This window comes from Vigna angularis, chromosome 5 (genome assembly GCF_016808095.1).
Source record: "Vigna angularis cultivar LongXiaoDou No.4 chromosome 5, ASM1680809v1, whole genome shotgun sequence".
Taxonomy (NCBI): domain Eukaryota; kingdom Viridiplantae; phylum Streptophyta; class Magnoliopsida; order Fabales; family Fabaceae; genus Vigna; species Vigna angularis.
Genome location: NC_068974.1, coordinates 15,677,048 through 15,688,403, shown reverse-complemented (window position 1 = coordinate 15,688,403; position 11,356 = coordinate 15,677,048). Strand labels below are relative to the sequence as shown.

The 11,356-nt window shown below is 35.1% G+C and overlaps 1 long non-coding RNA gene across 1 annotated transcript; it reads left to right on the top strand.

Moving 5' to 3' along the window:
• Window positions 1-9,550: 9,550 nt before the first annotated feature.
• Window positions 9,551-10,284, top strand: LOC128196770 (uncharacterized). The gene is made up of 3 exons (XR_008249144.1): window positions 9,551-9,624; window positions 9,710-9,796; window positions 10,179-10,284. It is a non-coding gene; the product is annotated as an uncharacterized LOC128196770 (long non-coding RNA).
• Window positions 10,285-11,356: the final 1,072 nt, after the last annotated feature.

The following is an 11,356-nucleotide window of genomic DNA, read 5'->3' as shown; positions in this document are numbered from 1 at the left end:
GTAGCCTGAGCATCCAAGATCCTCCTTCAAAGGGGTGGAAGAGAGAGTGTTTGCTTCGTTTCTGCCAAAGATATCAACCCTAGGACGTGCAAGTCCTTAAATAGGGCATAAAAATAACATAAAACAAGTCCAAGCCCATAAAAACAAAAGAAAACCGGTCCAAGCCCACTTAGAATGGCGCTCAGCGGTATTTTACCGCTGAGCGGTACTAGCGGTTGATCCATTTTGCCCCCCAACTGCTGTTTTGCCCCTCAGTGGTGATTTTGGCACCCGAAAAGTGCCGCTCAGCGGTATTTTTCCGCTCAGCGCCACTCGGTCACACGTTTTCTGCGTTTTGGTTGGTTTTTCAGCATTCTGGTTGACTGGTTGACTTTTCTGGTTGACTGGTTGACTTTTCTGGTTGACTGGTTGACTTTTCTGGTTTCTGGTTGACTTTTCAGCACTCCAATCATTCGGTATTTCAATTCTTCTTTCAAATCATTCAATTAGCCTACAAAATCAAGGGAATCTTGCACAAAACCATTAAATTCACTTTCAACTCTCTTATTCTCAAAACTAAAGAAAAAATATGAATTCAAGCTAGTTTCTAAGTCTTAAAGGTTGTTTTTGGTATCAAATTTAAGCATAAAAATAACAGTTTTTCAACTGTTATCAATATTAAAATCCAATTATTTCGTTCTTAAGTCTTAGCTAATCAACGAATCACATAACTAAACTAGGCCGTGAGTCCTTTGGGAGAACGATACTTGGTCTTACCAAGTTTATTACTTGAACGATTCGGTGATACTTGCCGATTGTAAAACAAGTTTGTGACATCCTATTTTGGTGATCATAAATTTGTCCATCAATAGGCACAGGCAAAAGAAGCAGTATGCTCATAATCAAAATAGGTAGACACGGTAAAAGAATGGGGAAAGGAAGAATGCAATGAAAATATGCAACTAAAGCTATCTAAATGCAACACACACAAAACAGAACAACACACTCGCATCACAAGACAAAACACAACACACACTAATATAACAAAAGACCTAAGACCAAACCGTTGGTCCCCGGAAACGGTGCCAAAACTTGATGGGTGTCGCACCTCATACAAATTTGATGTGCAATAAGAATGCAGTATAGACTAGGAAGTGACTCCTAGGTCGTCTCTCAAGGACCAAATGTGGTTCGAGACTTAAGTGAAACACGTAGTGGGGGGGAGGGGGGGGGGGTTGAAAGTGCTTTTGCAAGGAAAATTAAACTAAATTAAAACTAGAAATGAAAATCAACCAAACATAATTAAAAACATTGAATGAAATTAAGAAAACATGCACACCGAACGGTCCTACAACGACCGAACGATAACATAAATTGAAGATGAGCACAGACCAAAGCCGAGCGGTACAAACAAACCGAACGGTATGAAAATGTAGAAATGCAGACAAGGTTGCAAAGTTAAAACGCACGAAAACCTAAAATCAGACAGTACTAACATCAAGAACGAACAAGTCGTTCGGTCTGTGGTGTAAAACAATACAACCGAACAGAGTAAATGCAACATAACCATAAACTGAACGATACAAGGAAAGACCGAACGGTCTATAGAAAATGTAGCAACAATAAACACGCAGAATCTAAACGCAACATAATCAAAATGCAATTGCACTTAAAACGAAAACAGTAACAATAGAAATGAAACTTAAACAGCAGAACGTGAAATTGCAAATGGAAAATGCCCCAAAAACAAAAAACGCCAATGAATAGTAAAATGAAGAACTGCAACAGTAAAGAGGACGAAATGAACAGTAGAACGCAACAATGAACAGTAAAATGCAAGAGCAAAGAATACAATGAATAGTAAAATAAAACTGAAAAGTGAATGCAGCTATGATTTCAACACTTAAATTGCAATATAAACAAGATTCAATACATGGAAATGCAAAAGAAACAAAACCTAAACCTCCCCAAAGGGGAGGAGGAAGAAAATGCTCCCCAAGAACAGGTACGTTCAGTTCAGGGAACCTCATTCACAAATACTATTCTGTACGGTTCAATAGTGTTTGGCCATTCAGTGTAAGCTTTCACAGACCATTCTGTATATGCGTCCATATATCGTTCAGTTTTGTGATGCTCTCCCATTTTATTCAACAGTTGAGTTGGGTTTCCTCAAACCGTTCGGCCAATCCTTCAACAGACCGTTTGGTAGAGAAGTGCTCGGTCATTCATTGCAGGTTCTCAACAGCTATTTGGTCAGTCTTTGACAGACCGTTCGATCAAGACTATGGTCAGACCGTTCGGTCAAACAGACCCTAACTGTTCAATTCTAGCAGTGTCAGACCGTACGGCTCTGTGCATTATGTTCAAACCTTTTCTCAACTTTTCAAACAGTGATTGTCCTAGAATTTATAATTGAAATAATTAAGCCCAAATAATTCAAATTAATTAAAATAAGAATGGTGCGAAAAGCTAAGTGTATAATGAAGAATGGTCACTCATCACTAGGCTAAGAAGAAAAATTGGTTTTTCAAGATCACAAAATCCTTGAGTTAAGAGAGTCATTCATAAATTTATCATTCAAATACAATGTATCTTTAGACAAACCAATCTCATTCATTCCCAACTTTCCCCTTTTTGCATTGAGCTTTCTTTTCTTCGCATTTTATTTTCTTTTCTCTTTTTCATACTTGCTCAATACTTAGCTTAATGCTTTTCATTACGTTCTTTTTCAATTCTCCCAATCCACCCCAAACGTGAACCTTTATCAATACCACACCATGATTCTCAACTTAACTCAAGGTAAAGATTTTCACAAAGGATTTTTATAATCTATTTAAGGCTTAAGGTTCAAAAAGGGTAGAACACTTTGTGTTCTCTTTCATTTGGGCTAACATCATGCATTGGCTAAGAAAAAAGGGTAATAAAAAATGGCCTTGATCATATGACACAAGCAAGCAAGTAGTTCAATCACAAAATCCTTGGCAATATCATTCATGCTTTCAAAAGAATAACAACCATTCACAACAAATACTCTCGAGTTCAAAACCTCACACAAGCTAATTCAATGTTCCCCATACACATCCTGCTTAACATCATAATCACAATCATAACATCATGCATCTGTTCACACAGTTTGTGAACAACCATCTGTATATCAACATTTTGTGCAACATCTCAAAATCAATCAATATCAAAGCATCATCAAGCAATACTCATCACACGCAAATCAATATCAAACCATCGCATCAGATATAAGTCTCAAACTGAGTACATCAACACCTATTCTAAAAACAGAAGCAAAATAAAGTTCACAAAAATAAAAAAACAAGTTTAGAAAACTGGGTTGCCTCCTAGGTAGCGCTTGTTTAACGTCACAAGCCTGACCCATGAATCCTCCAGCATCCTTCATTAGACGCATATCTTTCTCACCAACACCCATCAATAGGTGTGCATAAGAATAGTATCCTTCAGTAGATACTCTATCACATAGCATCCATCAGTAGATGCGAATCATTCTCATAAGCATGCATCATTAGATGCTAATCCTTCTCATCTTCATCGGCATCCATCAGTAGTCGCCTTCAGTAGCATCCATCAATAGATGCTTAATCACATAGCCTCCATCAGTAGACGCTATCATTCATCACCCTCATAGCAACATCCATCAGTAGATGCTGTCATCTAAGTCCTCCTAGCATCTCTTAGTAGATGATGTCCAGCACCCATCAGTCGATGTTGTCATTCCTATAAAGCAAAATCAAGTCCAAACCACACAAATAATCAATTTAAAAAGAAAAATCAGAAATTGGGTTGCCTCCCAATAACCGCTCGTTTAACGTCACGACCCTAACACCAATAAGCACGATCTGCATCTATTATGTTGGTGTTCCTTTTGCTTTCACCACACCAACTTATCTGCAGCATCTTCTTGTTCACCATCTTTACCCTCCTTGAATAAGGAGTCTTAATCTCAACAACTTCGTTCTCTTTGATATCTTTAATCACTTCATGGACATAGTCTTGGTGAACATGTTTCTAATTGCAAAGTCTAGCGTTCAACGCCCTTAATGGGGGCCCAGGCGCACCTTGCGACCTTATTCGTCCTTCTTCTCTTTCTGATGATCTTGTGCTCCTATTACAGATTTTCAAATTTAATCCTGCAGACACTCAAGAACACTGCACTAGAGCACCCAATTAGCACAAACAGATAAAAAAATAAAAAGATGAAAAGAAAAAAGTAAAAATAAAAAATAAAAAAAATAAAAAAATGAAAAGATGAAAAGATGAAAAGATAAAAAGATAAAAAAATAAAAAGAGAAAAAAAATATAAAAAGATAAAAAGATAAAAAGATGAAAAGATAAAAAAGATGAAAAGATAAAAAGATAAAAAGATGAAAAGATAAAAAGGTAAAAAGATAAAAAGATAAAAAGTTTAATCGGTTAAGAATCACACAAATAGAATAGTTATACCACGAGTCCCCAACAGCAGTGCCAAAAACCTTATAAACAAAATTTTTGATCCCTGGCAACGGCGCCAAAAACTTGTTAACACTTCGGCAAATGTACCGAATCGTATCAAGTAATAATAAATGGTAAGACCAAGTATCGTTTCCCAGGAGACTCACGACACTTAACATTTATGTAATCGCTTAACCAATTGAGACTTAAGAAAATTTTTTGGGGTTTTTGAATGCAAATGCAATAAAAATAAACATGAATGCAAATTTGATCAATTGAAGCTAAGCACAAGGGTGAATGGATGATATTGAAAATATGAGATGAATATGTTGTTGGGATTTTGATAACAGTCGAAAAACTGTTATTTTTATACTTAATTTTGACCTTAAAGACAACCTCTATGACTTAGAAATTAGCTTGGAATCATACTTTTTATTAACTTTTGGAAATAAGATGAATTGAATGAAAGAAGTGAAGTAGCCAGAAGTTGGACATAGAAAAGGAAGAAAAAGTGCACAAAAGACGAGCTGCAAGTACCGCTCACTGCCACTTTTACCGCTGAGCAGCACCCTGAAGTCCCGCAGTCAATGCTGAGGAGCAAAACTGTAGCTGAGCGTCAAAATAGAAGAATCACACTTACCGTTGAGCGCCATTTGATTAGGCCTTGAGCCAATTTTCTGTAATTTTTAGGAAGCTATATAAGGTTTTAGCCGAATTAAGGTTAGTATCTATGGTGAACTAAACCTTCATTGTTATTGGGGTACCGATGTAATCATTTGAAACTCTCATGTATTGAATTGATTCTATAATCTATATGCTTTATTTCATTAATTGTTAAGGTTTTTCTACTATACTCTATGCATGCTTTGTTTAACTCATTCAATTGCATGACCATTGATGTTATTTGTATGGACACATATAAGTAAATCTAGAACTGATAAAATTCTCCCAAGAACAATATTGCCTAGACATAGGGATAGGAGAATTGGTTGCCTTTAAGCTTTTGTGCGAATGTAATGCATGAATAATTGCTAGGGAGACAAGATATTGTAGACTAGTGATTAGGAGTAGGCTTTCTTCACCGAGACATCGGGTTTAAGGTAAATTAGAAAGTGGCATTAACATTAATGAAGGAAGATGAATTCTTGAATACATGAGAGTGGATAGGATGAATCGAAAACCCCAACAACATAATCATTCATATTATACATCAACCGTTTTTGCATTTTTCAAGTCCATTGATCAAAACTTTGTATTCATGTTTATTTTTCATAGTTCAACAACAATATTTTCGGTTACAAGTCTAAGATAATCAACAAATCACATAACTGTTTAGGCCATGAGTCCTTTGCGAAACGAGACTTGGTCTTACCATTTTATTATTACTTGATACGATTCAGAACACTTGACTAGGGTTAACAGATTTAGATTTCACCTAATCACTCTCATGCATATAAGAATTCATCTTCTTCATTAATGTTAATGCCACTTTCTAATTTACCTTAAACCCAATGTCTCGGGAAAGAAATCCTACTGCTAATTACTAGTTCACAATGTCTTGTATCCCTAGCAATGAATCATGCATTACATTCGCACAGAAGCTCAAAGGCAACCAACCCTCCTATCCCTATGTCTAGGTAATATTGCTTTTGGGAGAATTTCCTCAGTTCTAGATTCTCTCATATGTGTCCATTGTGAAAAAATCAATAATCATGCAATTGAATGAGTTAAACAAAGCATGCATAGAGTGCAGAGGAAAAACCCTAACAATTAATGAAGTAAAGCATTTATAAAATAAATCAATTCACTACATGAGAGTTTAAGAGGTTACATCTTTCCCAACAACATATAAGGTTTTGTTCCCCATTATCATGGAGAAACTATATGAACAATGGAATGAAAGAATGAAAGAGATTGAAATACCCTAGAAAGAGAAGAAGATAGCTGTCACATCCCCAAATCTACCCCCAAGGGGTGAAAAGTGTGTTTTTGTGCTTAAGCCATCAAGAAATACATTCCTTAGGATGTCCAACTCCTTTAATAGACCAGAAAAATATCAGAAAACAGGTCCAAGCCCACTAAATAATAGAAAACGGGTGCAAGCCCACAAAACTAGCGCTCAACGCCCTAAGTGGGGCGCCCAGGCGGTGATGTGATGCATAATGGTACTCAACAGATGAACTTGACCGATCGGTTTCACTGTTGACCGGTCAGTCTCACTCTTTAACCGTTTGGCAAATCTTCTACCGCATCATTCGGCTTCTCCTTCCACAAACCGTTCGGTTTGTCTATCTTTCTCTCCACCCGTTAGGCCTCAGTTACATCGTTCGACAATTCTCTTTCTTGCTCACACCAGATAAAGTGTTTCACTCAAACACACAAGTGTATAAGAGATCACTCCTTCACTCTACTATCACAATGTCACATGAATTAACTTTGCCTTTCATTTAACCATAATCAAACACATTCACAAGCAAGTATCATCAGAAGGACTTTTCTATGGCTTATAATGTAGTTGGGCTAAAAAGAAAATTGGTTTTTCTGGATCACAAAATCCTTGAGTTAAGTGAATCATCTAAACACAACCATTCTCCCTTCTTCCCAACTTTCTTTTGCATTGAGCCTTTTTTTTTCTTACCTTTTTATTTTACTTTTAACATGTTTAGCTCAATGCTTTTCATATTCCCTTTTTAAACCTCCCAACAACCCCAAACTTGAACATTTATCAATACCACAAGATATCTTCAACTCAACTCAATGTAAAGCTTTTCAAAAAAGGTTTTCTATCATGTTCAAAGCTAAGGTTTCAAAGGATAAAACACATTGTGCTCTCTTTTATTGAGCTAAAATCATGCATTTGGCTAATAAAGAGTTACCAACAAATGGCCTTGATCATATGATACATACAAGGAAGTTATTCAACTATAGAAACCCGGGCAAAGTCATTCATGCTTTCAAAGTAATAACACTCATTCACAAAAACTCTGGAGTTCAAAATCTCACATATAGGCTCGTTCAACATTCCACATACACATCCTACTTAGCATCATAATCACAATCACAACATCATGCATTTGTTCACATAGCTCGTGAACAACCGCCTGTATATCAGCATATAGTGCACAATCTCAACATCAATCAATATCCAAGCATCATCAAGCAATACTCATCTTGCATAAATCACAAGCAAACCATCATAGCAGATAAAGTTTCAAACTGAATACATCATAGCCTATTCTAATAACTAAAGCAAATAAGTAAAGAAAGTTTAGAACACTAGGGTGCCTCCCAGTAAGCGCTTGTTTAACGTCACGAGCCTGACGCAATAAGCTCAAGGATCAACCAACTGCATCACTATGGACAAGCGTTCCACTTCTCCTTCTAGATAATGCTTGAGACGTTGTCCATTCACCACCCAACTTCTCTGTGGATCACCAGCAACCGGATCAACTAATTCAATTGCTCCATGTGGATGCACACCTTTCACTATGAACGGTCCTGACAATTTTGACTTCAACTTCCAGGAAAAAGCTTCAATCGTGAATTGAACAATAACACCTGCTGCCCTGGAGTAAAGACTTTCTTTATCAACTTCCTGTCATGATAGAATTTTACCTTCTCTTTGTAATTTTTGGATGAATCATATGCATGCAACCGCATTTCTTCAAGCTCCAACATCTGCCTTCTGCGTTTGTTTTGAGTTTCATGGGGATCAAAATTCAAAAATTTAAGAGCCCACAAAGCTTTATGCTCACTAGTGGAAAAATGACATTTTATAACAAACCTATTATAACAGATAAAAATTATCCATCATAATAAGACATATTATAACGTAGTTTTGTAAATCAGTTATAATATGAAACGCGGTGGCAAACTTGTAAATAAGTTTAAGGCATATTATAACGTAGTTTTGAAAATCAGTTATAAAATTGAAACGCGATGGCAAACTTGTAAATAAATTTAAGATATATTATAACGTAGTTTTGGAAATCAGTTATAATATCTCCTCCTTTCTAATTTTTCACATTTCCCTAATTTCATTTCAATTTTCCCTCTCATCTCGTTCCTCTCTTCCGCGCGACTGTGGTTGTGGTTTAAGCTATAGAGAGAAGGAGAGCTAGGTTAGGGGAAGGCGAAGGCCAGCGAACTGAAAGCACTGTTCCTACGGCTGACCAAGTAGTTATAGAACCTTCGGAGACTGCTTCTGCCTCCGCTGCCTCTTCGTCGAAATCTCCGAAGTGTGACAAGTAGGTTTTATGATTCATACTTCGAAATCGCCGAAATTTCTTCTACTATTTATTTTTTTTCTAATTTGTTATGTTTTTCTTCTATTAATTTCACTAATCCCGCCTGTGGTGAGTACTAAGTATGAATTCTGCATCATATAGCTAATAGCTTGCAGTACATTCGTGATTCAAAACCTGTTTGGTATTATATTTTAGGTAGTATGTGACGTACCAATCAACTTGTTCATGAACTGGTTAATTTTTTTTCTATTTAAAAAATTAAGTAGTTGCAACATCTCATCATTTGTAGTTATTCAAAATGTTATTTTCCTTGGTACTGAACTTTAGGGATGGGTTGTTTTCTTTATATGGTGTGTAGTTTTGTAAACATCAAAGTTAAATTCTTGATTGATTTTGATTCACCTGATGAATGAGTAGGTTTATCAGTGTGTTATTGGGGCTGAAGGGTGTTCTTTTTATAGGATTTCACTTGGACTCTCAGTGAAATTCAATCTCAGTGTGGAAGTTAATAACCTCAGTATATATCAAATCTGCCCAGAAAGATTACACGTCTTGAGTTTTGAGCCAATTCTCTCCCACAAATAATGATTCTCTGCTTCTTCTTCTTCTTTTTCTTTTTTAAATTTAGTTGCAATGGGGTTTACTGTTTTAATTATTTTATTTTTCTCTTGCAGTGACATTGTGTCTAATAATCCTAAAAACGTCTTCTACTTACCTTTCCTTATATGGAAGAACTTAAAAGATGAAATTATATTTAATTTATGTCAGCTGAAGCTTTGTTATGCCTAGTGCCAAGAGTTTTGTTCTTTGTTTCAGAGATAAAACTTGTGGAAGTTCCAGAAACGAACTATACATCTGATGATCAACCCAATCCCCGTGGTGAAATTTGTGTCAGGGGTCCCATTGTTTTTCGAGGTTATCACAAATATGAAACTCAGACGTAACTACCTTTCATACTATGTGCTTCTGAATGAAATTTACCTTGTCATATTTGAAACTACTTGATTTTCAATCCAATTGTGCAGGAGAGAAGTCATTGATGAAGATGGATGGCTTCATACCGGAGATATTGGAACGTGGTTACCTGGTGGTAGACTAAAAATTATTGACAGGTGAGATAGCATCATTCTAATTACTAGTTATAATCCATAATTAATATGATACACGCGGCTTCTTAACATACCACCTGGCATTAGATTGAATCTTTGTTTAACCTTACGCTGCAAGTATGCTCTGTTCAATGAGTAGACTTGAATGGCACTTTACAGAGTGAACTTGCTATGTGCCATTGTATTTTGTCAGTGAGTTCTGTTGCTATGAGACTTATAACTGCATACTGCCTCTATTTAACTTTTATAATTTATATATTTAACTTGTGTAGGATGGGCTTTGAGTCTTGACACCCCTAGATTCCTGTCTACTTACCCGACCCAGTTTTTACAACATTGATTGAAATTGTCAAGCATATGAATGAAAGCTTAAATTTTGTTACAGGAAGAAAAATATATTTAAGTTGGCTCAAGGCGAGTATATTGCTCCTGAGAAGATTGAAAATGTATATGCCAAATGCAAGTTTGTGGCGCAATACTTTGTATACGGTAAGGAAATAAATCAACAAACAAATTTGGTGTGTGATCTTTGTATCCTCTCTCTTAATTTACTCCTTGCTAGTTTGCTGATGCTTCTTTTTTCATTTTTAGGTGATAGCCTAAATGCTTCTTTGGTGTTGTCTCAGTGGATCATGATGTCTTGAAAGCATGGGCCGCTTCAGAAGGCATAATGGTAGTATAAACTTTTAAAACTGTTTTTATATCTAATTGTACTTATTTTTTTTATTTTACCTTTTGTCAATCTATTTTAACTTATATTTTTGTCTAAATTTATTCACATGCAAACTTACATAATTTTGTGATATAGTAAAATTTTTTGTTACATTCAGATTTAGTAATCAGATTCAGATGTATCAAATGGTTTTAGTTTAACATCTCTACTGTAACTTGAACTATTCATTAGAATATTTTTTTAATTATATTATTTTATTTGTAGATCTTTAATGATTCATCTCCCATGAAAGTTGCAGACATTGAAGACATTAGAAGAAACTGAGCTTCTTTTATTCTAAGTGTTAGTAGAAACTTGACTACAATTCAATAGTTTATGTATATTAATGTAATATTTGGATTTAATGTATAGTTTGATGTATAAATGATGTATTAAATATTAGACTATTTAATATTTGAAATGAATTCTATTTTATTAATTTCATTAAATTTGTTTATTTGAAGTTATATTGATCATAGATTGATTAAATGAAATCATAATACAGGAATATTATTATAATTTTATTGGATGCCAAATGTAATAATCAATTTTTTTTAAAATAAAAAACATATATTATAACGTACTAAGCAATGTACGTTATGATAGTTGATCACATATTATAACGTACAACAATATATACGTAATAATATATCACATATTATAACGTACAAAAACTTCTACGTCACACAACCTTCCATCCTATTATAACATACAAATGAAAATTTGTCATAATAAACTGCGCATATTATAACGTACTTCAGAAACTACGTTATAATATGTTGAACATATTATAACGTAAATTTCTGCTACGTTATAAAATGCGTAGACTTACTATATCGCCCAGAACTATG